A 27,488-nucleotide genomic window follows, 5' to 3' on the forward strand; every position below is an offset into this window, starting at 1 on the left:
GTGCCAAATGTGCCTACACACAGGGGTGATGCGCTCGCGGGCCTTGCAGGTGGCGACGGTTCAAGAGGAGGAGCAACGGCCGGCACCGCGAGGGAGTTGCCACTCTGGTAAATTTGAATCCAGATGTTTTTTGGCAGAGCATCCCATGAAGGCATTTTTCGAATATAGAGAGCATAAGGATTTATTGCGATCGAATTAAACAACACCGATGGTAAGAGTTCATTTCTTTCTTTTAAATCAGGAAAATATATGATCTTAATATGTGGCGCATTATGTACTCGGCCGCCAGCATACCGTTGTTTAAAGCACGTTGTTTGTCTCCTTCGTTGTCTCTATATATTCACATTGCATGTATGCAATACACTTACCACAACCCCTGCTTGATGTAGCTCTCGTCCGGTTGGTAAAAATAGCTTTTGTCAGGGTTGTTTTATCGATAAACTAGACTAGAGATAAAACGAGACAAACAGAAATCAATTATGAGAGTCGGATCTGTGCAATGCTGCTTGGAATAGAAGACATCGGGAAACCCATCAAATGTAGCTCGTGCACCGTCTGCTCGGAAGTTTTCGGTGAGGCGATCAACTACCCAGAAGTCATGAGTCACATCGACCGTCATTGCGAAGTGCTACTCACCGATAGTCTTCCATGGCGCTGACAGTTTTAAACCTTGCCAGTTGGAACTCCGTGGCGAGGCACTACTTTGCGTGTGTGGATGCTAGGACGAGCTCCCGAGCCGCCCATCTCCGACTAGATTGACTGATGATTCTATTTCTTCAGGTAGAGGACAACAAGTGCAGTGCTTGCGGTTGCTGGGTAATCAAACTAATAATCCTTGATAAGTTGTGGGCGCCCCTATTATTTGCCTCCGATTAGATGTCCAGAAATTATTGGTAGTAACTACCTGTTACCAGCCTGCTTGGATTATTACTCCTCTACTCAGTTCTCATAGATGCATGACCTGAAAAATTTCCTTGCCACTAGCGCCTTTGTGAATGTAGCAGGGTCAAGCAAGTGGTGTTGACCGGTGGTGCAGTAAACCTCTCTCCACCCCATTGCTTTGGGGTGGCTGCTCCTCGGTGGTTTTCGGCGGTTGCCTGGTTGCGTCTGCCCTTGCAGCGCGCTGACCAGGACCTTGGCAGGCTTGCACTCCTTCACCCTCCCTCTCCTGCAGGTGCGGCTCCGGCACCGACGGCTATGGACTTGCGTCCTCTCCCGTGTCCATGGCTGTCCACAGCGGCTCCAGATCCGGCGTTCACCGTGTTGGAGCTGCGTCTTCTTCCGGCTCCTCCGGCTTGTTGTTATCTCGGCAGCTCCGCATCCATCCCCTGCAGGTGACCTTGGTTGACCGGCTTCCCCCCGGTGCGGCTTCGACTCCGGCGTGCTCCTGGAGCTGCGTCCCCTTCCAGCTACTTCAGCTCGCCGGGCGTCCCTGCGGCTCCGGTCCCGGCAGCCCGGATCTACGCCCCTTTCCGGATCTGTGCTCATCCGGGTCTTCGGCCGCCCACGCCCCCTTCCTCATGCCTGTGTCATCGGTATTCCGCGTGGCTTGCCAACCCGCCCACTTCCGTGCCATCCGCCCCTCCGCCTGTCCTGCAGCTCGTTCTTCCGGTAGCTCCCCTTCCTGTGGTGTTGGTTCCGGCCTACGACCAGACTTTCTCATCTTCGAATTTTGCCTCGATGGCATGCGATTGCGCAGACTTGGCCAAGGCGAAATCCTTGCTTGATCTTTCGATGCTGGCAGCAGCGACACCCGCGGGTGCCGTTTCCTTCCTGGAGGCGCTGCCATGGCTGCTATCGGTGCCCCTCTTCGAGCGTCAGGGGAAACCCTAGGTCGGTTTTTTTACGGATCGGACGGCGACGGCGCCATGGCGTCGTTCTCCTTCATGAAGGCGTCGTTTTGTTGCTCGCGGCGTCCTCGGTGGTGGATTTCAAGATGCTGATTGTCTTGTTCGTTTGGTTTGGGCTGCGTGCTTGAGCGGCAAGTTTAGCCGTGTTTTTTCTCTGTTTGGGCTTGAGCATCCCATGTTTTCTTTGCTCCGGGCGTCATGTTCACGCTTCTTGCGTTCGTGTCATGTGTTGTACCATCACCTGTACTCTTTCTTACTTCTTCTATCAATGCAATGATAGCTTTGCGTATTCCAGAAAAAAAATGTAGCAGGGTCTCCTTTTTCTTTGGGTCCAAAAGAGAACTGCCCCAGAAGGTGCACTGCATGCAACTGGAACTCCACAATACGTAGAATTTTATATTCTCCACTTTGTGGGTCCTTTATGCGCAGACAGCACACTTTATATTAGCTTCATCTGTCCTTCACAGTTTAGCTTCATCATTTCCTGATGATTATCAGCCTAAAGCCTCTGGCCTTGCCACTCCGCAAAGAAATTAATTAACTTTCAAGACATGACCCAAGTGCAGGGCATGTGATCCCATAGCTTAATTTACTTTCTCGTACATCTAAAGAACGATGCATCAACCTACCAAGACCATTGACTTCCGTATCTGAAAACCAACCGATTATTATTTTTCCCTGTTGAAAAAAGTATAATTATTTTGCGTTGTACTATCTCGTTTGCTAGCTGAAGCCTTCGTGCATGTTCACAGTCCAAACCAACTGCGCACTGTTGTCCTGACGTACCATGCACGGTCGGGCACATGACACAGAACACCACACGCTTTTTACCGCTTCGATGGTAGTACTACCAGTTTGTACCGCCGTTTTACTGCCCTGGCGACAGTGAGTTCACGAGTTAGTTGGCCACCATCGCCGCTTTCGATTTGGCATCCAAGAGCATCTCGACCAGTAAACCTCCCGCAACCGTTCGGATCAAATTGTCCGGACCGTGAAATCCATCTAAGGCCGACTTATATCGGTCCGTGGAGCGGTATGGACGTGATCTCTCACGCAAATGTGTGTGGGTGGGGGGGGGGGGGGGGGGGAGTCTCCTGGACCACTCAAAAGAAGGGCCGAGCCCGCGCTTTTGTAGCATCATGCACTGTTTCCGTGCCAAAATCCCCCACTTTTTTCTTCCACTTCATGCCGCTCTCCGCCCAATTCTCGCTATTTTCTCCCACCCTCTCCTTCCCTCCACTGCTGACGCATAGAACCGTTGGACAACTTGTCGGAGATGGAGGCGGCGGAGCTGCCGGACGTGCCGGAGGATCCGACCATCATGCTTGTCCGGAAGATCAGCTTGGAGACGTGGCAGAATCGCCACGTCAAAGCGAAGGGCACAAAGGAGGAGAAGATGAGGAAGCATCTGGCCGCCGGTGGGCCTGGTGGTGGCGATGGTCCGGGCCGACGAGGCGGACTGGGCAGTCGGCGAGGCTGTGGTGGACGCCGCCAGATGGCCGTGCCCATAGTGCTAACGGCGCCGTGGCCGGAGCCTTACAAGTATCCATACTACTACGCCGCCAATTCGGAGGGCGCCAAGATGTGAACCTTGAATATCGACTCTTTGAATGCTGATGCTAGAATTATCATACAATCCATTCGCTATCAGATGTTGGAGCGGCAGAAAGATCAGTTGGCGGTGGTGCAAGATGAGGACGCGGTGGATGCCTACGCGTTGGCAGCGGCACCTCCTTGATCGGGAAGCATCTTGCTGGGATGGCTGGTCCGGTCGGGCAGAAATGCACGCACTGCCGTACTGATGTTCTATTGGATTCGGGCATGTAAAAAGTAAGTATATTTGCTTTATTTTAGTTGTGATCGGGGATGCGATCCGGCATGGGTGTGATCTAGCGCATTGTGTGGGTCATCGTAGATTTGAATTTGAATTTACTTACAGACAATATGCGGCTTGCGTTGGATGACTGCCTCCCGCATTCATGTCTGCGGACTGATACCCCTGTCTGCGGAACGGAAAGTTTTTTTCCAGGTTGCTATGCCCTAACGGCAGGAAGAGCATCACCGAGCTGGGATCCGTGGGTATTAATTACCATGTGGTAGGAGCCTTTGCTATCAGCCTAGCTAGCTCTTCACCTGCAGCGTCCATTTCCGACACTGCAGTGTTACCTTGGTAAATGTAGTGTCAAGATAATTTAGCGAGGTTGCGGTGAAATTTAGTGAGATCCATCGGTTTGTATTCAATCTCCGTTAGTTTTAGCACGCGGGTGTAAGTTCAGCTATATATGCGTCCTCTAGACAAAACACAAAGCTAAGTGACCACCCATCGACCCATCTGTATGAGTAGGTTGCCAGGAGTAGAGCAAGAAATTAACCGGTGGTGGTGATTCATCCGATGCATTAGGGAAGAATAATCAAGATTATGTTTGCTGCCGGTTGTTTGGATGAACTGGGAGCTACCAGCAGAGCATGTGTGTGTGTGTCCTTTTCATCAAGAAGATTCGCCTGATTTTGAACGTGCTGCGGGAAGAAAAGCTTCCCAGTGTGGATTAAGGAGCTAGCCTAAGCCCGCTTAGGTAGGCAATCGACCATTCACGTGCTTGTGTGCTTGCTAGCCGCGGTTGCTGAGGTTGCGAGTGCGAGTTAGGATGGCAGTAGGTGAAAAAAAAACCCGCATAATGTTATTTTTAATACGCCTGCCCTTAGCTCCCACTTACATATTTAGACAATTTGCTAGAGAGAGTTTTTTGCATCACATTGTTTATGTTTCATATAGACAACCGTCTAGACAATCTTTTGAAGATGCTCTAACAGATCATAACAACATACTATAAGGAAAGAGTTTTGAGAGATTCATTACTCTCTATATCACTCTCTCAGGATGGTTGTGTCTCGTATAGACAACAGCGATAGCTTCACCTTAGAAGCGTGAGGGAGTGAGAGGCAGATGTAGGAGAGACAATAAGAAAGGCGGCGATGGCCTATCAGGTTTTTGGCGCTTTTACTTAGGCGTGGGTGGGCTTTGCGCTCCCTTGGCGCCGGGATACGGCTAGCGAGGACTTGTCAGCTGGTGTTGGTTTGTTGAAAAACCGTGCGATCTGACCTTTCAAAGGAAGGAAATGCACCAATACGTTCAAACCCATGATGAATAGAAAAAGACTAGAGCGAGCATTGGGCATTTCTGGTTCAGTCGCTTCTAGCCACCTCATTGTACCTAGTTGGACCTCCTTGCAACTTCTGATGGCCCATAAGAATCTACCCATTTATTTTATTCTTGGGCCCCAATCCACGAATGAAATATATAGCCTGCTCCCCCATAGAAAAAAATGTGCCATGTTTTGTTTTCGTCCTTTAATATCTTAGTAGCAAAAATGCCCGTGCGTTGCAATGGAAAAAAATGTAACCGATTGAGTTCCCATAGGCTAAAAAAATAGTACTTAATTTTTGATCTATATCTATTATTTTGATAAAAAATAATTGTGCTTTCAACCATACCGTCTTTGCTAAATGATTAACAAATATATGCGGTTCGGACTGCGGTTTTTGTAGTTTCATTCTCACCTCCATGCCACAATCAAATAAAAAGAAATAAAAATGGTTCGGGATGGACCCAGCTCGGCTCACGGAGGGGAGAAACGGAAATCGTGTGGAGCTCATGCAGGAGACGAATGATGGATGAAGCTTTGTAGCATATGGACGAAAATACGTACCAAAATTTGTAGAAAAGAAATGTTATATGTACTACTACATCTCATAATATAAGATTTTTTAGCTTGCAAAACGATCTTATATTATGAGACGGAGAGAGTAGTAAACATCAGGTCGTTGCAACGGGAGAAAATAAAAAATACGAGTTTAGAAACCTGTAAAAGCTTGAATATAATGGCTAGTCAGTTGGATGCATACGATTTTCATTAACATGAGCTTGATGCACGGCGAGCGCTCTTTCACACAATGTCTAAAAGCTTGAATATAATGGTTCAGAAACCTGTAAAAGCTTGAATATTAAGTTACTTGGTAGCTTCATGCACGGCGAGCGCTCTTTCGGCTTCTGGGCTGGGATGCGTCTGGTCATCCGTCTCCTTGAAGCGGGGCCTCCGTAAATACCGCCTTGGTTTGGCCATCGCGATTAGCTTCCGCTTGGCTTGGAAGGCCGATTTTTTATATTACGTATCTTGAATATAATGGTTCAGAAACCTGTAAAAGCTTGAATATTAAGTTACTTGGTAGCTTCATGCACGGCGAGCGCTCTTTCGGCTTCTGGGCTGGGATGCGTCTGGTCATCCGTCTCCTTGAAGCGGGGCCTCCGTAAATACCGCCGATTTTTTATATTACGTATCTTGTCTATCATTTCATTGTCCATCACATGCATCCCGCACCTCCTTTATCCTATATTTCTCTCTCTTATTATTGGAGATTCAGCCACTCGCATAATTTCCGTCTTGGTTTCCTTAGGATAAACGGACCGACACCTCATGCTCTCTTTTCTGTCTTTTTAGGTGACTTTCTGATTTTCAAGCACCTCGCAAACATATAAAAACTGGTAGAATTTCCTATAAAGTAGCGAGGTGGGACTATTTCATATGTGCAAACGGCACTGTTCTAACTCCAGTCAGCTGGTCCAGTTGTGATTTGGGACTCCGAATGAGGTTGCGAGTTAGACTCTGGTCAGGAGCAACTATTTTTTGGTTGATTTTTGAAAGGCCCAAAAAAGGAACTGCACCCATGGCTCTGTGCGCGAGCTCGGTATGAGGCTGAGCCGTTTGGGACGCAGTAGAGCAGGCTGCAGTGCGCAACAATAGAAGGCCCAAGAGAGAGGGTAGTTTAATGAGTAAATTGCAAAAAACCATCACAATTGAGGACTCTAATTCAGAAAATCACCACATTTCGATTTTTTTTCAAAAAACCACCACCATTGTGCTGACAATTTTCAAAAAACACTGATAACTGGATTAGAGCAGCTTCAGTGAAAACCTGACAGATGGGTCCCACTATCTTGCTGACGTGCCACCATGTAACGTGTCCAAAGAGACGGAAGTTATATTGCTTAACGGACCTGACGTGTGGGGTCCAGGTGTCGTTGGAAGAAAAGGAAAAAAATGTCTACGCAGCCGCCGTCGTCGTATTCCCCATGGGGGGCTCGTGGTGGTGCGCCGGGGCGGCGGAGGGTGCGGCCGGCCGAGCGCGGGTGGTGGCGCGGTGGTGCAGCTCGAGCACGACTGCACGCACGCCCAGACTCCCCGCGGAAGGAATCAATGCGGGAAGACCTAGACGCGACGCTCACGTCCCGTTCTTCCTCGGCTCCGACCGGCGTCCTCATCGTCGATGCGCTCCACTCCGACTATCCGAGCGCCTCTTCTTACCACCATAAGCTCTGCCACGCCCTCATGTAGCTTCCAGACAAGTACCCGTCGACCCGTTCGGCCCCGAGCCACCTTGCCCCGACGCCGCGCTCCGGTTGCCGCCGCTGGCGACCATGGCGGAGCCCCCGTACATCGCCTGCACCCCCTGCGTCTGCTGCGTGATCTCCCCGTCCTCTTCGACCTCCCAGCTCTCCCTCTCGTACTCTCCATCATCGGCGTACCTAGCGCCGCCCGAAGCCGCCGTACGGCCTCGCCGCTGCCGAGTTTCACGGCCACCCCGCTCTTGCCCCGCAGCCGCAGGTCGATGCGACTTGTCCTCCCGCAAGTGCACAACCCCGCGCGCCTCTCCAGTGCCGCCCCAAGGCCGGCACAGCCGTGCGGCACGCCGGCAGCCGATGGGGATTTGGAATAAAATGTTGGACGGAGCAGCAGATGACGCCGGCTCGAGAGCGCAGCTGCGTCGCATCAAGCTCCGCCGCCTCGCCAATGTGCGGCTGCACCGCCGGGGTCACGCCAGCCTCGCGCCTCGGCCCCGTGCATGGCGGAGATCGCCTCGAAGATGCAGGAGCTCACGAACTGCTCGACGTAATGCCAGAGAAAGAGATGAAGAGAGATATGAGACAGTGACAAGTGGGCCTACGTCAAATTAACGGTCCATGCGGACGGCGTCACATTTTCTTGCCACTTCATCACTTGCAGGTGGGACCCCGCTGTCAGTTTTTTTGTCAAACGTCTATAATCTGGTGATCAGTGTTTTTTTGAAAACTGTCAGCACAATTGTGATGGTTTTTTTGAAAAAAAAACTGAAATATGGTTGTTTTTTGAATTAGGGTCCCTAATTGTAGTGGGTTTTTGCAATTTACTCGTAGTTTAATACGTGACAGAGGGAGATAGACGGACGAAAAAACTTGTGAGCAGCGATGTGAGACTGTTTATGGAAGAAAGGACCCACAGTTACAACCAAAGTTTGTGGTTAGATTGGTTGGTTATGCCCTAAGGGAGTAAAAGTGGAGGTTGTGGGTTTGATACTTGGCAGATGCAATACTTTTTCCGGTCAAACCTTTTTTTATATCTTTACCTACTAATAAAGCGGCTACCGCTTCTGCCCGTCCATCATTAAAACTGCCCCTAAAGTTGCAAATAATTACCCACCTATGCCACCGGTAAGTGAGAAAAACGTTTGGTTTCTTTTTTTTTTTCACGCTCGCCCATAGCTCAATAAGAGAAGATCCCCAATGTACAACGACCATCCGAGCAGCGCACTGGTGGGTTCGATTCCCACACCCACCCTTTTTCTTTAAAAAATCAATTACTTCTTGAAATTTTCATATCTTTGAAACCCTAACTTCAAATCTGACATGCCATATATGAAAATTCATCAGAAAAATGTGTAGATTCCAAATATGCTATTATCATTAATTTTTAAAATTATGTTCAGGGTGTAAACTTAAATAACACCTTCTTTGTATGATGAGATATTTTAGAAATGCCTATTACATATGTTCTTATAGATTGGTTGTTTTTGGTGGAGCTATCCTATATGTTTGCAACCAAATTAAGTCTTGAACTGAATTATGATTTTGCGCGTGCGCGCGCGCGCACACACACGCACACACACACACACATTCGCGTCGCGTCGCATATATATGCGCTAGGTATATTCGCTCCGTCCGGAAAAACTTGTCCCTTAAAGAGATATACCTAGCACTAACTTGGTGCTAGATACATCCATTTGAGGAACAAACTTGGGACAAGTTATTTTGGACGAAGGGAGTATATGAAAACACTTATGCACATGTTATCATTAAATACTAAAATGTACTTTGCTATTTTCATTCTAATGCAATATTTTTTCGCGTCACCGAGAAACAACAACAAATGCGTAAACATATATTGGCAACTAGGTAGATATTTGTGTTGTATAATGAATTCTAAACACCTTCAGTACACTTCAAAAAATCATCACACCTTTATGTCACCACTTATCATGTTGCTTGTTTTTTTAGAAAAGTTATCATGTTGCTTGTTGCATGGCATCATGAAAGATTTCAAGGGATTTGCTGATGTCCTCAAGTGTGTGTATGAGGCGTGAATTTTTTTTCTCCCGTTGCAACGCACGGGCATATTTGCTAGTAAAATAAAAAGGTAGATAAATCTCATCCATCAATCTTTATGATTAACAGCAAATCAACAGATATAAAGAGGTGACGTATGAAGAACTATGAAAGCTTTGGTCCTTTATCATTAGGTAAAGATAAAGATTTCCCATCCAATTGTTTTTAGTCCATAGTAAAGCATGTTCACTTAGCTAATTAAGATTTTTCTTTTTGCAAATAGCTAGTCCAGAGTTTTTATATTGAACAAAGCTAATCCAGAGTTAATATATGTAGTAGAATCATACGACCAATCCAGGCCTAAGTAACTTATTTCCTCATTAAATTTGTCTGTTTTTGGTAGAAGGAACATCCTTAAATTTGTGAATCAAAAGTAGATGGGTAATACTGAATCTATATCTATCTATCTATCTATCTATCTATCTATCTATCTATCTATCTATCTATCTATATCTATCTATCTATCTATCTATCTATCTATCTATCTATCTATCTATCTATCTATCTATCTATACCTATACTAATTACAGACTTCCAAGAAAATTCTACGTTAATTAGAATTTATGAGCCGTTCATCTAGGGTGGGATCAAATTATTACGGTGTAGATTAACCTTTGTAAAAAAAAAGACCCACAAACCTTTCCGCCAGCTGAGAGTGGATTGATTATAAAGCCCTTCTTTATAGCCAAAAAGAGAGGCCCATAATGCTTTGAAAAAAACTAAAATTGATATCTGTACAATATGTACGTCCACCATCTAGGGTGGGATTAAATTATTACGGTGTAGATTAACCTTCGTAAAAAAAAGACTCACAAACCTTTCCGCCAGCTGAGAGCGGATTGATTATAAAGCCCTTCTTTATAGCCGTAAAGAGAGGCCCATAATGCTTTGAAAAAAAACTAAAATTGATATCTGTACAATATGTACGTCCAGCGTCTCTTCCTCTCTCTAATGTTCCTCTCGCTCACGTCCATCTCTTCCTCTCCCCAGATGAAAAATAGATCGGTATCTCTCTCAAGATGGAACGAAGAACATGGGGGCATGGATCCCGTGCTTCTCTCTCACGTCTCTCTCTTCCTCTCCCATGTCTCTCTTCCTTCACAAATGAAAGTCAGATCAGATCCGTGTCTCGCTCAAATTGGAGCAAAGAACATGGGGCATGGATCCCGTACCTCTCTCTCTCTCTCTCTCACGTGTCTCCTCCTCCCCACAAGAAAAACAGATCAATATCTCTTCCAAATCGGAGCAAAAAACGTGGGGCATGGATCACGTGCGCCCACAGGCAAAGAAGTTGAGCGTGAATCCCCCAAGCTCACAGAGGTTATCATATTAAAATTTCCTCATCTAGACCAGGTTTCTCTTCTCGCATGATCTGCTGTGAATTTGGTCTTCTTTGCAGTTTTATAATTAAATCGACCGTATCTTTTCCGTTTTATTCTTCATATTCTTCACTGATGAATGTGTTGATTTAGCAGGTATATGCCTATTATATTCCTATTTTCTCAATTTATTCTCCATTATACAGGGATTGCTGCAACACGCAAATTAATAGGTGAGGCTACTTTGGCCGGTCACCGGGATCGCTGGCGTCAGTGCATCCATGTTTGACAAAAGGAAACTACAGATGTGTCCATGTTTGACAAAAGGAAACTGCAGATTTAGCAGGTACATACAAAGACCAGAAGTATGCAACAGTTTTATGTTAAACGATGTCTGCATGGTTAAGAAACTAAGCATACGCCCATGCATGATAGTTCATAGGTAAGGCCAATAGGCCATAGTTGTTTAAAACATACGAGTTCTCTATTGTTGGTTCTTAATTATGATAGGATCCGTACATGCTACTGATAAATTTAAAAATATGCCTCCTTTGATCCTACCTCCACAATCCCCTACAAACACATACTTCATACTGGTATATGCCACGGCAAACAAAAATGATGACTTAAACAGTGCGGCCAAGGACGAACGCACGAATTTGTGATTGTGATGCAGGATGAATTATGTGTTTGTAATTTGCTCTTTTAAATCTGCCCTTGGTAAGTTTTTTCTGTCTCTATACAAAAACAGAAGAAGGAGCATTTTGCATGATGAAAACTCATTTCAAAATGAATGTCTATGATGAGACGATGACTATCAGTACATGGTCAATGACCAACAATTATTCAGTTGGTTTTAATTTTTGTAATTATTATGGCATACTGATTCTGGACTGCATGTGCATGGCTGATTGCATTTGAACCATATTTGGGGTGCCGACAGGCTGCAGCATCAAGCATGGCCAAACAAGTAATATTGTCCGGAGTGTATGCATGAGCTTGAGACAATGAGGCACCTATTGTGCCTCTACCAGGTAAGGTTGCCAAGGAGATTTGGACTAAGACCTAGCATATATGGCTGCAGCACTCTGAACCCAGCAGGTTGGTCATCTGTGGCAAGCACTACTTCTCTGTGGAAGAAGATCATCGACAATAATCTGCCAAGTACGTACTGGAAAGAAATTAAATTATTTTTTATCATTATCACCAAGAAAATTTGGCAAGATACGAATAGGCGCGATATTATGGTGGCTCTTAGACGCAAGTTGTATTGAATGATAGTGAACACTCTTTACCAGCTGGTGTTCCAATACAATGTAGATAGTGTCATGTAATATGTGCGTAAACATGGGAGAAAAATTGTCATCTAAGAGTATCAACGATTTAGCACTATACTTTCTAAAATAAATAAAAAGTAAGTCTATAAATATACATATTTTATTATGTATTACGAGTGAATCTAATGAGGTCTGCTTTGTCACAGGTTTTTGCCTTGATTTGACGCAAGCTCTCTATAAGTTGTGATGTTCTCTTTCTTACACTTTGTTATGTTGGGTGTTGTTTATTCAAATTTATTTTTGTATCATCAATCAGGTGGAATCGATTCACTCACTTCTGAAAGATGCATTATGTAGCTACTTCTTTTCCTCTCAATTAACTGGAATGGTATGAAGTGTCAAGCATGATAATATATGTTTGTTCATTTTTTTCTAGAATGAGTTAAATTATGATTAATAAAATAAATAGTATATTATTACACATATTTTTTAATAGACAATACTCCCTCTATATCACAAATAGGTGATGTTTTGGACACACAAATGTCCTTCGCGATGTAACATTAACCACTTATTTCAATTGTAATGTGCACATCAAAATGGTCTATATTTCTAGGGATACTTTTTTAGTGTATATGATTTTGCATTTTTAATCTAAATAACGAAAAAGTCATAGTCAAAGTTTTAGAAGTTCGTTTGAAGGTATATGCAAAAGATCACTTATTGTAATATGAAGGGAGTATTTCATAACAGACTAACATCGACAACTGTGTCAACATTCTTAGATAATTAGTGTGCATGAATGTTAAAATCCACACATACATAAATATGTATAAGCAATGTATTCAACCACTCCACATGCTCCTTAAATGATGCAAAACAATTATGGTTAATGTGACTAGCTACACATTAGATGATTTTGTGATTTCTAATTCATGTTGTTCATATAGTGGAAATAGAAACAATATAAATAATGTCAGCATGCTATCTTTCGATATATAGTTTATGCGCCAATTTAGTTTATGGTCAGATATATGTACTGATATCTTATTCACGGAAATATATTCCCTCATGAATTAGTCCTAATGTCTCAAATCCTTTGGGTTCTGATGGTATGTTGAGTCAATGTGGTTGTACAAAACATATTTCTATGTTCTAAGGTACATGATTCTAAATTCATACTTTGCAACTAGCCTGTGCGAATGCACGGGTTCACGACTAGTCTATAATAATTAGTGACTCTCTAAAAATTACCACGTTAATTAGATTTTATGAGCCGTTAATCTGATGGGACCAAATTATTACGGTGTAGATTGATTCATGAAATCCTCCTTAATAGAAATTACAAGGTTAATTAGATTTTATGAGCTGTTAATCTGATTGGACCGAAATATTACGGCATAGATTGATTCATGTAATCTTCCTTAATAAAATATATCCCTATACTAGGCGCGCAACCAAAAAACTGAGTTAATCTCCACGCAACCAAAAAACTGAGTTAATCTCCACGCAACCAAAAGAAGTTACATCTACATGCAACCATCACCACGCAGCCCTTCTGCATGGTCGTGGACTCCTAGGCCATCTATATCTCCATGCAGCAGCATATAATCCTGGCTTAATTTGCAAACAAAAAATGTGTGACATCTCCACGCAGACAAACAAAAAAAATTAGTAAATTAGTTACATCTCCACGTAGCCTTTCTTCATGGTCGTGGACTCCTCAACCCTCCTCCATATCTCCATGCAGCCAAATTAACCTTTAGATCATAATTGTAGGGCTAGCATCAAATAAATGATTTTTGCGTGTGTGCACCTTTAGAGTCCATGAAGTATACAATTTGTAGTTGGACACGGGACGTCTTATATATTTTCTAATCTTCACCCGACCACGCCTCGCCTCTGAACTGCAGCTAATCACCTGGCCGGCTCCTTACCATGCTGTCACTGGCAACTCCCTAGATTTTTTTCTGCCTCGCTTCTCCTGGCTTTATACAACGGCAACACCGAGCCGTTCGCCGCTCCCTGATTTTCCCGTAGTGAGGCTGCCTGCAAGGCTCTCCCTGGATCGGCGTCTATGTTGTAATCCCAATGCTCCATTACTGCTACATCCTTTCCTAATGATTCAATTACATAATTATTTGCTTCATCCGTTCCTAATGATTCAGTTACAAACATTACACTCATCTTCTTGAAGGTCATCGTTTATCCTACGATCCAGATCCAGATACGTCAATGGCTTCTGGCGACCATGTTTGTAGCGTTATGCCACGCCGACTCAGCGGTAATATTAGAAATTTAGAATACAGGCGGATATTTACAGAAGATCGTCATCAGCAGCAGGAAGAGAGAGAACAAGGAGGGACGATATACTAAATGGTTGATTGTGACATGGTAAGCTCTAGGTGCAAAAATTGCTCCACAAGAGAAGATGCAAGCTACGTAATGCACAATATCTCTTCTCTGTCACGTCCATGTGTTTGTAGCCATCTTGGTGCCTCTTTTAATCACCATGCTTGAAGTATATGTTTGGTCCTACCCTTATATGAATGACGTACATGCAAGCATATGCTTACTCATCGTTCATGCATGCTTCCAACTACATACGATAGGAGCATTACATAGGCTGCAACGCGCTTAGTGTACATCATTTAGTTTTCTATTTATATGAATTATTAATTCATAAAACTGTAATAAGATGTACAAGTTCTCACGTTGACTTCATTATAGGCTTGCAACTACATATGCCGTCTAATCAATGATTACAGGCTATAGTTTCCTATATTTCTGCATGCCATTTAATAGCTTTGCTTCTCAAACAGGCGACCAGATTTTAGGACATAATGGTACCAAGGTGGTTCGAGGTTTACAATGAAAACCATTGAAACTGAGAAAAGCATAAACCGTATGCTTGCTATTTGTCTTTCTCACCTGGTCTCTGTAACAGAATTATTCTTCGACTTATTTAAGTGATTTACTCCAACTACTCTCATACCTCAGTTGTGCAAACCAAAAGTCTAAATTGCAAAGTCCCTCTACCTGAATTGCTAAAGAAGAACGAGGGGTCACAGTGAGCACTGTATTGGGTAATCCAATTCTCGACATACTAAATACTATTAACATAAAGTAGTATTGATACTTTCGGTGTTCTAATCGAAAAATCATCCCTTAAATAGTGTTAAATTGTATTCATTGTTGTCATTTTTTGACGGGATATATAAGTTGTTCCGAAAAATTGATTAGTCTTCAGTTTATGAAAGGTATATTCCGGTTCTTTCTATATCTATATAGGCTCTTTTTAAGAGAACACGCAGAAGATCTCTGCGGAAGAGCAGAAGAGATTATTTTTTACATTGGTATGTGATAGTTGTAATGTTCTAACTATACTTACCTGTGGATATAATGCACTCCCATTAACGAATTTTTTGTTCCTAACCATAGTCTGTGCACACTATGTTGCATTTGTGTACAGGTTGAAGTTTCTTATTAGATATCTCCCTCTTACTCTCTCTGTTGCTTAAAAACCATTCACCAGGACTAATTCTTCCGTACAAATGAAAATTATATATTTAGAATTTATGCTAAATAACTTATTCTGCAGTAGAAAACCTGTGTACCTTAACTTACCTAACTAAATTAATTATCATTCCATTGTAGATTACTTTTTCTCGGACCAGTATCCCACATGAAGAAAGAAGGAAACTAAACATAGGTGTGTACCTATTCGGCAAATCCAATATATGCCCCGCCACTTAAATGGTTCAAGCTTATCATTCACTATGGTGTGCAAGAACTTTTTCCCTACAACAGGTACAATAGATTAGATGTTGCAACCCTTGACGAGCTGACTAAAATATAATACTAATGTTGGAACCGTAGCCTCTCCCCCGAACCCTAGCTAGCCCTAGCTCTTCCTCACCCTCCTGCTCGGCGACCGAACGACGGAAACAGGAGGAAGATGATCGAAGGAGACAGTGGACACAAGGATTTTGCCGGCGCACGTACGCCTTTTCCTTACCTCGAGCACGAACTCAACAATGTCTGCGAGATACAGGGAGGATCCAGGGCTTTATACCCGCGAGCACCGGCCTGCCAGGCCACGCCTCGCACCTACTCGCACACCCACTCCCTCACGTCCCGCGTGCTTTGGCCGCCCCTGCGTATCACGCCCGAACGCGATCGCCACGGCCACCCCGCGCGCCTGACGCGGTCTCCTCCCGCGCTACTCGCCTACACGCAACGGCCCGAGCGTTGCACGCAACAGACACACACGCACACACACCTGGTCACGCACGCACGCGACCTAGGTCGCCCTTGGCTCGAACCCGACGCGGCCACCGCACGCACACATGCGCACGCCACGCCCCCGGTTCGCCACGGCTTATTGCCCAACAACTAAAGGATCTGCAATTAAAAATTGATATGATTTATCAATATATTTAAGGCAACTCCTTTCCTGCTTACAATTTGTATACATGTTTGTTAACCATTCAATCATGCAGAAGATGACTATATGATGTATATTTATTTACTGCAAAAAAACAGCAATTACTTTCTTTAAACATGGAGGAATTAGATATATGTTTCCCACTCATTGGACTTTATCAAACAGAGTATGCATTTAATACCATATGGATCGAATAATTATTACATGTCATTTACTTTTGGTTTGGTAAGGTGCTTATATATCTTGCTTCTACGACAATTTGCATTTGTGCAGTTTCAGATATTTGAAAACAAATCTGTGTATAGGTTTATGTGATTTCTATATTTATCATAGCTAGCCCGTGCAGTTGCACGGGTTGGCGACTAGTATAATTAATATGTTTGCTGTCCTTGGCCTTCTGATCTTTTCGACACTTGAAAATAAAATACTGAATATATCTTTGATGTCTTTGGATATCTATTGCGCTTATCAGTCTTTATCTTTCGTGTAATTTTTTGTATAAAGGGACTTATATAAAGCACACAACGTCCCTCGTGATATAGCATAACATATACTACGTGTTTGATGATATAGCATTGTAGCTTCTGCATGTATTCAGCTCCTCGGACCAGAGGGTAGCCAGAAAAGCAACAGGAATGGAGGCGAGGCAAAGGAAAATAGGGACGCAATGATCAGCACGAGGAGCAGCTGGACGCACAATGGGACTGAGAGACATCAGAAAGCATGGGGGCTGCAAGTTGCGAGCAAGCCGTGGTTGCTATTGAGCATGTTGTTGCTTTTTTTGTGATAAAAGGTGGATTTTATCGACTCAGACTGAAGTATCAACTATCAAGAGGATACAAATACAACGAGTACACACTTGGCCTCTACATAACTAGAATACACACAACCAACAACAACACACAAACTCAAATAAGCACGCTAGGAAATAGCAAAGTTATATAAGACCTAAGCTATGCCTGCGAGGGGAAAAAGAATAACCGAAGCAATCAAAACAACAATTGACAAACTATGACGATGACCATATCCGCACCAACCATCTTTTGACACCACAAGGACAACGAGAAAAGTTCTTCAACAACAATGCCTTCATGAAGTGGAACGACGCTCAAGCGCCGCCGTCACCGAATCCAACCATCAAAGATGAGATTCTAGATTTTCACCCTGAAGAACAAGTTCGAGCATATGCAAGCAATGCCTTCAATAAGGTAACGACGCAGACTCTGTGATGAAGAAATGCTGCCTCCTGTAAGGCCCCATGTCCAGGAGGTAAAGATATGTCCGCCCTTCGGCCCGCAGATGCGATGGCGAGGTGAAGCGGGCCGGCGGCCGACTATCATACCTGGTGCAATGGCGCCTAGGCCCTATGGGCCCCTCTAGGTGTTATCCTTGGTCCCCTGGTCCTCTTTCGATGCAAAAATCCAACTAGTTTTTCTTGGATTTTTCTGGCGATTCTATATCATGAGTTCTCAAATTTAAAAAACAGTAGAAAACATGACATGGACTGAATTCCCTCAAAAAGCTTAATAGACATTACAAACTGACAGAATAATAGGAATCAAACATTCACAATTATAGATACGTTCGAGATGTATCAGAACACACACAACAGGATGTCACCTGTCGATGTCGTAGTCGAGCTTGTCGATTCGACCCTCCCAGGCGTCGCCGATGGTCCTGAACTAGAGCGCGAGTTAACGCTGCAGGTGCGTGAGGAGGAAGTCTGTAGAGGCATCGTTAGCCACCTTCACCCAAAAGCGTGTGCCTGCAAGGGCACTACGGGCTTGCCGATGATGCCCCCTTCTCACTCTATGGGAGATCCTCGGTCAAGCTCTTTCTAGCCACCTAATAGAGTTTGTCCTGTCATGCCGGCATCTTACGCGTGAGGTGCCAAATGTGCCTGCACACACGGGTGATGAGCTCGTTGGCCTTGCGCGCGGGTGGCGACGGTTGAAGAGGAGGAGCAACGCCTGGCACCACGAGGGAGTTGCCACTCCGGTAAATTTGAATCAGACTGTTTTTTTTTGGCAGAGCATCCCCTGAAGGCATTTTTCTATTTGCTGTTTTTGGAATCTTCGAATTATAGAGACCATAAGGATTCATTGCCATCGAAGTAAACCACACCGATGGTAAGAGTTCATTTCTTTCTTTCAAAATAGAAAAATATATGATCTTAATGTCTGGTGAATTATGTATTGGGCCACCAGCTTACCCTTGTTTAAAGCACGTTGTTGTCTCCTACGTTGGCTCTATATATTCACATTACATGTATGCATTACACTTACCACAATCCCTTGCTTCGATGTAGCTCTCGTCCGGTTGGTCAAATAGCTTTTACGAGTGTAGTTTTATCAATAAACTAGACTGGACGTAAAAAAGAGAGAAAAATAACCAGTTATGAGAGTTGGATCCGGAATACTGCTTGGTATAGAAGGCATCGGGAAACCCATCAATCGTAGCTCGTGCACCGTATGCTCTAGAGTTTGCTGTCGAGCGATCAACTACCCAGAAGTCGTGTGTCACATCGCTGCAAAATGTTACCTACCGATAGTCTTCCATTGCGTTAACAGTTTTAAACCTTGACACCGGAACTCCGTTGGCCGAGCTCCTGAGCCGCCCAACTCCGACTAGTTTGACTGATGATTCTTCAGCTGGTGGACAACGAGTGAACTGCTTGCAGTTGTGCAGGGTCATCAAACTAATAATCCTTGATAAGTTCTGGGCGCCCCTATTATGTGCCTCTGATTAGATGTCGAGAAATTATTGGTACTAGGAGTACTAGTACCTGTTACCAGGCTGTTGAATTATTCCTCCTCTTCTCAGTTCTCATAGATGCATGACCTGAAAAGGTACATCAATTTCCTTCCACTATCCCATCTGTGAATATAAAAAGATCGGCATTTCTTTTCCTCTCAAAAGGGAACACCATAAAGTGCACTACATGTAACTGCAAACCCACAACAGAATTTTCTATTCTCACTTTATCGGTCCTTTAGAATGTGCATCCAGCACAGTTTAGCTTCATCATCTCCTGATGATTATCAGCGTAAAGCCTCTGGCCTTGCCACTCCGCAAAGGAATTAATAAACTTCCAAGACATGACCCAAGTGCAGGGCATGTGATCCCATAGCTTAATTAAGTTTTTGGGCTCTAAATAACGATGTGTCGACCTGTTGAGATATATTGTTCATCTCTCTCTATCACTTCGGACTTTTGAATGAGTTAATTGGTGCATGAATTCAATACGACCTACCAAGACCAGTGACTGCCGTCTCTGTAAACCAACCGATTGTATTATTTTTCCCTGTTGAAAAAAGTACAAATGCTTTTCACTGTACAATCTCGTATGCTCGCTGAAGCCTTCGTGCATGTTAAAAGTCAAAACCAGCTGATCACTGTTGTCCTGACGTAGCATGCACGGTCGGGCAAATGACACAGAGCAGCACACCCTTTTTACCGCTACGATGTTACTACTACCAGTTTGTGTCACGTGACATAGGGATAGATAGAGACAGATGTTTAAGTGCTTTCGGTTACATAGATGATACTTATCTCTTGTAAACCGAACTCTTTTTATTCTCTCTTATCCCTTCTCCTCCAAGCATGTAATCTCAACAACTTGTATGCGCTATCAGGGATGTGCGCCCTGCCTATAAACATGCACGGCGCTCCCTCATACGAGGGTAAGACGCTTTCCGCCTATCGCACATGGTAATCAGAGCATCCTTCTTCCAATACATCTAGTTCTTCCAATCTCCATTAGTGCCTAGCATGTCTTCCTCCGGCTCCTCCCAGATCGGCCTCAACAGCCAGGTCACGGAGAAGCTCACCCGTACGAACTACGTACCGTGGCGCGTCCAGATCACGCCGCAGCTAAGGGGAGCAGGCGTCCTCGGCTATGCCGACGACAACACGCCGGAGCCAGCCCGCTTCCTTCCTGGCAAGGACAAGGACGGCAAGGACTCCACCGAGCCCAACCCTCTCCACCCAATCTGGGTCCGGGAGGACCAACAAGTGCTCGGGTACCTGCTCAATAATCTCTCAAAAGAGGTGTTGGTGGAGGTGACTGCTATCACCATGACGCACGCGCTCTGGACCACTCTGGCAGCCATGTTCTCCTCGCAGTCGCTTAGCCGTGTCAACAACATCCACACGGCTTTGTTGCATGCGCAGAAGGGAACTCAGCCGGTCGCCACCTTCTCCGCCCACATGCGCGGCCTCGCTGATGCACTCGCCGCGGCCGGCAAGCCGCTGCAAGACGGCGAGACCGTCTCCTACATCATCCACGCGCTGGACATGGAGTACCAGCCTCTGGTGTCGGCCCTTGATGCCCGTACCTTCCCCGTCACCCTAGATGAGTTGTTCACCATGCTAAGCAATTTTGATCAGCGCATGGCACTCTATCAGGGTTCGGGCGTTCTCAAGTCTTCTGCGAACGCTGCCTCTCGTGGCCGCGGCGGCGGACCTCCACGCGGCAAGAACCGCTCGGGTGGCGGCGGCAACTCCTCCAACAACAATACTCCTCGGACCGGCTGTTCCCCCTCCACCAACTCCAGGGGACGCGGCGGCGGTGGTGGCCGCGGCTCCAACCGAGCGCGCCCTGGTGCACCGCGCTGCCAGATCTGTGGCAAGCTCGGGCACACCGCCCGGGACTGCTGGTACCGCTATGACGAGGACGACGATGACTCCCAGGATGAGGACAAGGTGGCCGCTGCTGCGGACGGCTCCTACGGCGTCGACACCAACTGGTACGTCGACAGTGGCACCACCGAACACATCACCAGCGAGCTTGAGAAGGTGACCACGCGGGAAAAACACCGCGGCAAGGACCAAACCCACACTGCTAGTGGTGCAGGTATGAGGATTCGTCACGTTGGTCATACAATTTTTAAAACTCCCCATCGCAAACTTCATCGTAGAAATTTTTTGCATGTCCCTAGTGCTAGTATGAATCTTCTCTCCGTTCATAGAATTGACATTGACAATCATGTATTCCTCGAGTTTCATCCTTTTTTCTTTTTGATCAAGGATCAGGCAACGAAGAAAGTGCTTTGTCGAGGTAGATGCATTCGAGGACTCTATCCGTTGATTCTGGAGCGTCGAAGATTCAATAAACATGCCTACAGTGTTGCCAAACTTTCGTCAACACGATGGCATGATCGATTCGGACATGCCTCTTTTTCTTTAGTTGAAAGATTGCTTAGGAAAAATAAGCTCCCGTTTGTTGGGAGCGTAATATTGAAACAGTTTGTGATTCATGTCAACGTGGTAAGAGTCATCAGTTGCCATATCCAATATCAACCAGTGTGTCTACAAAACCCTTGCAATTAATTTTCTCTGATGTCTGGGGTCCTGGCCCAAGCTCCATTGGTCGACACACATATTACGTAAGCTTTATCGATGACTACAGTAAGTACTCTTGGATTTATCTTCTTAAGAAAAGATCCGAGGTCTTTCAAGTTTTCCAAAACTATCAAGCTCTTGTTGAGCGCAAGTTTAACAGCAAGATCATTGTTGTTCAATCAGACTGGGAGGGAGAGTACGAAAAGCTAAACTCTTTCTTCCAAAACCTTGGCATTTCTCATCACGTGTCCTGTCCCCACGCTCACCAACAAAACGGTTCGGCAGAACGTAAGCACAAACACATTGTGGAGGTAGGACTAGCTCTCTTAGCCGGCGCCTCTATGCCTCTTAAATTTTGGGACGAAGCCTTTCTCACGGCTGTCCACATTATCAACATGCTTCCTAGTCGTGTCATCAATAATGAAACTCCAACAGAAAGGCTACTTCATGATTTGAGAACACTTGATGTATGTCTTGTGTGGGATAACCGTGGTGACAATGGGTTATTCTATTGATTCAGTTGATGTATGTTTTGGTGATCAACTTGCGGGTTCCGCCCATGAACCTATGCATAGGGGTTGGCACACGTTTTCGTCTTGACTCTTCAGTAGAAACTTTGGGGCACTCTTTGAGGTTCTATATGTTGGTTGAATAGATGAATCTGAGATTGTGTGATGCATATCGTATAATCATACCCACGGATACTTGAGGTGACATTGGAGTATCTAGGTGACATTAGGGTTTTGGTTGATGTGTGTCTTAAGGTGTTATTTTACTACGAACTCTAGGGCTGTTTGTGACACTTATAGGAATAGCCCAATGGATTGATCGAAAAGAATAACTTTGAGGTGGTTTCGTACCCTACCATAATCTCTTCGTTTGTTCTCCGCTATTAGTGACTTTGAAGTGACTCTTTGTTGCATGTTGAGGGCTAGTTATATGATCCAATTATGTTATTATTGTTGAGAGAACTTGAACTAGTGAAAGTATGAACCCTAGGCCTTGTTTCCTAGCATTGCAATACCGTTTACGCTCACTTTTATCATTAGTTACCTTGCTGTTTTTATAATTTCAGATTACAAAAACCTATATCTATCATCCATATTGCACTTATATCACCATCTCTTCGCCGAACTAGTGCACCTATACAATTTACCATTGTATTGGGTGTGTTGGGGACACAAGAGACTCTTTGTTATTTGGTTGCAGGGTTATTTGAGAGAGACCATCTTCATCCTACGCCTCCCACGGATTGATAAACCTTAGGTCATCCACATGAGGGAAATTTGCTACTGTCCTACAAACCACTGCACTTGGAGGCCCAACAACGTCTACAAGAAGAAGGTTGCATAGTAAACATCATGCTCTCACTCACTTTCGTAAATACAGGCTTCACCGTAAGTCTGTATAAAACTATATGCTTTGATCAACTTATCAAAGCGTATATTCCAACTCCAAGATGCTTGCACACGTCCATAGATGGATCGCTGGAGCTTTGCACACTTTGTTAGCACCTTTAGGATCGACAAATCCTTCTGGTTGCATCATAGACAACTCTTCTTTTAAGAAATCCATTAAGGAATGCAGGTTTGACATCCATTTGCCAAATTTCATAAAATGCGGCAATTGCTAACATGATTCGGACAGACTTTTAAGCATCAATACAAGTGAGAAAATCTCATTGTATTCAACATTTTGAACTTGTCGAAAATATTTTTGCGACAATTTGAGCTTTGTAGATAGTAACACTACTATCAGCGTCTGTCTTCCTCTTGAAGATCCATTTATTCTCAATGGCTTGCCGATCATCGGGCAATTCCACCAAAGTCCATACTTTGTTTTCATACATGGATCCTATCTCAGATTTCATGGCCTCAAGCCATTTTGCGGAATCTGGGCTCATCATCGCTTCCTCATAGTTCGCAGGTTCGTCATGGTCTAGTAACATGACTTCCAGAACAGGATTACCGTACCACTCTGGTGCGGATCTTACTCTGATTGACCTACGAGGTTTGGTAGTAACTTGATATGAAGTTTCATGATCATCATCATTAACTTCGTCACTAATTCGTGTAGGCATCACTGGAACTGATTTCAGTGATGAGCTACTTTCCAATTCGAGAAAAGGTACAATTACCTCATCAAGTTCTACTTTCCTCCCACTCACTTCTTTCGAGAGAAACTCCTTCTCTAGAATGAATCCATTCTCAGCAACGAATATCTTGCTGATGTCCACTACACAACCTTCTTCTTGTAGACGTTGTTGGGCCTCCAAGTGCAGAGGTTTGTAGGACAGTAGCAAATTTTCCTCAAGTGAATGACCTAAGGTTTATCAATCCATGGGAGGCATAGGATGAAGATGGTCTCTCTCAATCAACCCTGCAACCAAATAGGAAAGAGTCTCTTGTGTCCCCAACACACCCAATACAATGGTAAATTGTATAGGTGCACTAGTTCAGCGAAGAGATGGTGATACAAGTGCAATATGGATGGTTTTTTGTAATCTGAAAATATAAAAACAGCAAGGTAGAAAGCGGTAAAAGTGAGCACAAACGGTATTGCAATGCTAGGAAACAAGGCCTAGGGTTCATACTTTTACTACTGCAAGTTCTCTCAACAATAATAACATAATTGGATCACATAACTATCCCTCAACATGCAACAAAGAGTCACTCCAAAGTCACTAATAGCGGAGAACAAACGAAAAGATTATGGTAGGGTACGAAACCACCTCAAAGTTATTCTTTCCAATCAATCCGTTGGGCTATTCCTATAAGTGTCAAAAACAACCCTATAGTTCGTACTAGAATAACACCTTAAGACACAAATCAACCAAAACCCTAATGTCACCTCAAGTATCCGTGGTTATGATTATACGATATGCATCACACAATCTCAATTCATCTACTCAAACCAACACATAGAACCTCAAAGAGTGCCCAAAAGTTTCTACCGGAGAATCACGACGAAAACGTGTGCCAACCCTTATGCATAGGTTCATGGGCGGAACCCGCAAGTTGATCACCAAAACATACATCAAGTGAATCACGTGATATCCCATTGTCACCACAGATATGCACGGCAAGACATACATCAAGTGTTCTCAAATCTTTAAAGACTCAATCCGATAAGATTACTTCAAGGGGAAAACTCAATCCATTACAAGAGAGAAGAGGGGGAGAAGAAACATAAGATCCAACTATAATAGCAAATCTCGCGATACATTAAGATTGTGCCAAATCAAGAACACGAGAGAGAGAGAGAGAGAGAGAGAGAGATCAAACACATAGCAATGCTAGCTCAAGTTTCTGTTTTTTACAGCATGATCATAAAGACTTCACCCAAGTCTTCCCAAAGGTTCTACTTGGCACAAACACTAATGAAAACATAAAACCACATCTAAACAGAAGCTATATGGATTATTTATTCCTAAACAGAACCAAAAAGCAAGAAACTAAAATAAAATTGGGTTGCCTCCCAACAAGCGCTATCGTTTAACGCCCCTAGCTAGGCATGATGATTTCGATAATGCTCACATAAGACATAAGAATTGAAACATAAAGAGAGCATCATGAAGAATATGACTAGCACATTTAAGTCTAACCCACTTCCTACGCATAGGGATTTTGTGAACAAACAACTTATGGGAACAACAATCAACTTGCATAGTAAGGTAAAACAAGCATAACTTCAAAACTTTAAGCACATAAAGAGGAAAATTGATATTATTGCAATTCCTACAAGCATATGTTCCTCCCTCATAATAATTTTCAGTAGCATCATGAATGAATTAAACAATATAACCAGCATCTAAAGCATTCTGTTTATGATCTACTAGCATAGAAATTTTATTACTCTCCACATAAACAAAATTCTTTTCATTCGGGATAGTGGGAGTTTCATAAGAGACTTGAATACTATAAATTGTTTCCACATTAAAAGAGTAACATTCAGAGAAAGGGTACTCATAATCATGACAAGTTTTATATAATCATCACTACTCTTTATAGCATAAGTTTTATCACAATAATCATCATAAGTAGCAACCTTGTTCTCATCAAATAGATTGAAACCTCTTCCAAGATAGTGGACTCATCATTAAATAAATCATGACCTCTCCAAATTCACTTTCATAAATATTATAAGATTCAACATCCTCCAAAATAGTGGGATCACTACTTCCTAAAGTTGACACTCTTCCAAACCCACTTTCATAAATATAACCATCATAGGTGAAAGTCATGCTATCATCATAACTACTTTGCATATCAAAACTTGAGAGGCTAAAAATATCTTCATTATTAAACATAGCATCCCCAAGCTTGGGACAAACATTAATTTCAGCAAATATATTCTCAAATATGTCATCCTCATTAAAAATAGCTTCCCCAAGCTTGGGCCTTTTCATATCATAAGCATAATCACTCTCATCATTAATAGTATAGATAGCACCAATATTATAGAAAACATTATTATCATATTCTTCCAAGCAAGTGCCAAAAAGATTTTCAAGATCATAAGGAGTATCATTATCTTCCCAATCATAATCATCACAACAAGAAATAGGCATAATGAGATCATCATCAAGTGTATCATCTTCATTTTCATGAGGCACAACAATAATAGGAGCAACTTTATTTGGGAGAGATACCTTTTTACCTCTCTTCCTTTTTCTTTTCTTCTTCTTCACCACATCATGTGTGGGTTCAATCCTCTTTTTGGAGCTCCTTATTAATGAGATTGGTTGAATAGAAGGCTCCTCCTCGTTAACTGATTCATCATAAGAAATAATAGGAGGATATTGGGAAGTCTCTTCCCTTTCATTAGTATTCTCTCCATCCTCTATTTGTTTTCTTTTCTTTATGTAATTGGCAATATAGGGATTATCAATGCAATTCACCGCACAATACATATAAATTTTCTCTAGATCAAAATGAAGAACTTTATTAAGGACAAAATTTGGAATATCCTTAGTTCTACGTTTAATTTCTTCATAACCCAAGAGCAAACTAAGTTCATTATGATGTGCAAGGGAAATCGAGTCATCACAGTTTTTGGACACGATACGATCATGAAACAATTTGCATTGGGTACTAAAATGATCACGTTCATTGCAAAGTTCACAAGTAGGGCTAAGAAAAGATAAATTTTCAGCACATTCATCTATCTCTTCTTGCAACAATTTGGTTTCTAAGTACTTATGCCTCTTGCAATATCTATCTTCCCTATTTGGTGTGTACTTACAAACCCAATGCACTCCACAAAAATTGACATGTTTATAGGAGGCATTTTCATCATAACTAGTGCAATCATCATTAGTACCATGGATATTCAAGGAGTTCATACTAACAACATTGCAATCATGCTCATCATTCAAAGATTTAGTGCCAAACATTTTATAGCATTCTTCTTCTAGTACTTGAGCACAATTTTCCTTCCCATCATTTTCACGAAATACATTAAAAATATGAAGCATATGAGGCAACCTTAATTCCATTTTTTGTAGTTTTCTTTTATAAACTAAACTAGTGCTAAAACAAGAAACAAAAAGATTCGATTGCAAGATCTAAAGATATACCTTCAAGCACTAACCTCCCCGGCAACGGGGTCAGAACAGAGCTTGATGTCTACTACACAACCTTCTTCTTGTAGACGTTGTTGGGCCTCCAAGTGCAGAGGTTTGTAGGACAGTAGCAAATTTCCCTCAAGTGGATGACCTAAGGTTTATCAATCCGTGGGAGGCGTAGGATGAAGATGGTCTCTCTCGAGCAACCCCGC

The 27,488-nt window shown here is 43.5% G+C and overlaps 1 long non-coding RNA gene across 1 annotated transcript; it reads left to right on the top strand.

The window, feature by feature from the left end:
* Window positions 1–10,222: 10,222 nt before the first annotated feature.
* Window positions 10,223–16,947, top strand: LOC147981575 (uncharacterized). The gene is made up of 4 exons (XR_015598973.1): window positions 10,223–10,677; window positions 10,850–10,989; window positions 11,587–11,807; window positions 12,127–16,947. It is a non-coding gene; the product is annotated as an uncharacterized LOC147981575 (long non-coding RNA).
* The last annotated feature ends 10,541 nt before the right edge of the window (window positions 16,948–27,488 follow it).

This window comes from Triticum urartu, chromosome 3A (assembly GCF_056163025.1).
Source record: "Triticum urartu cultivar PI428250 chromosome 3A, HENAU_Tu73, whole genome shotgun sequence".
NCBI classification, from domain to species: Eukaryota; Viridiplantae; Streptophyta; class Magnoliopsida; order Poales; family Poaceae; genus Triticum; species Triticum urartu.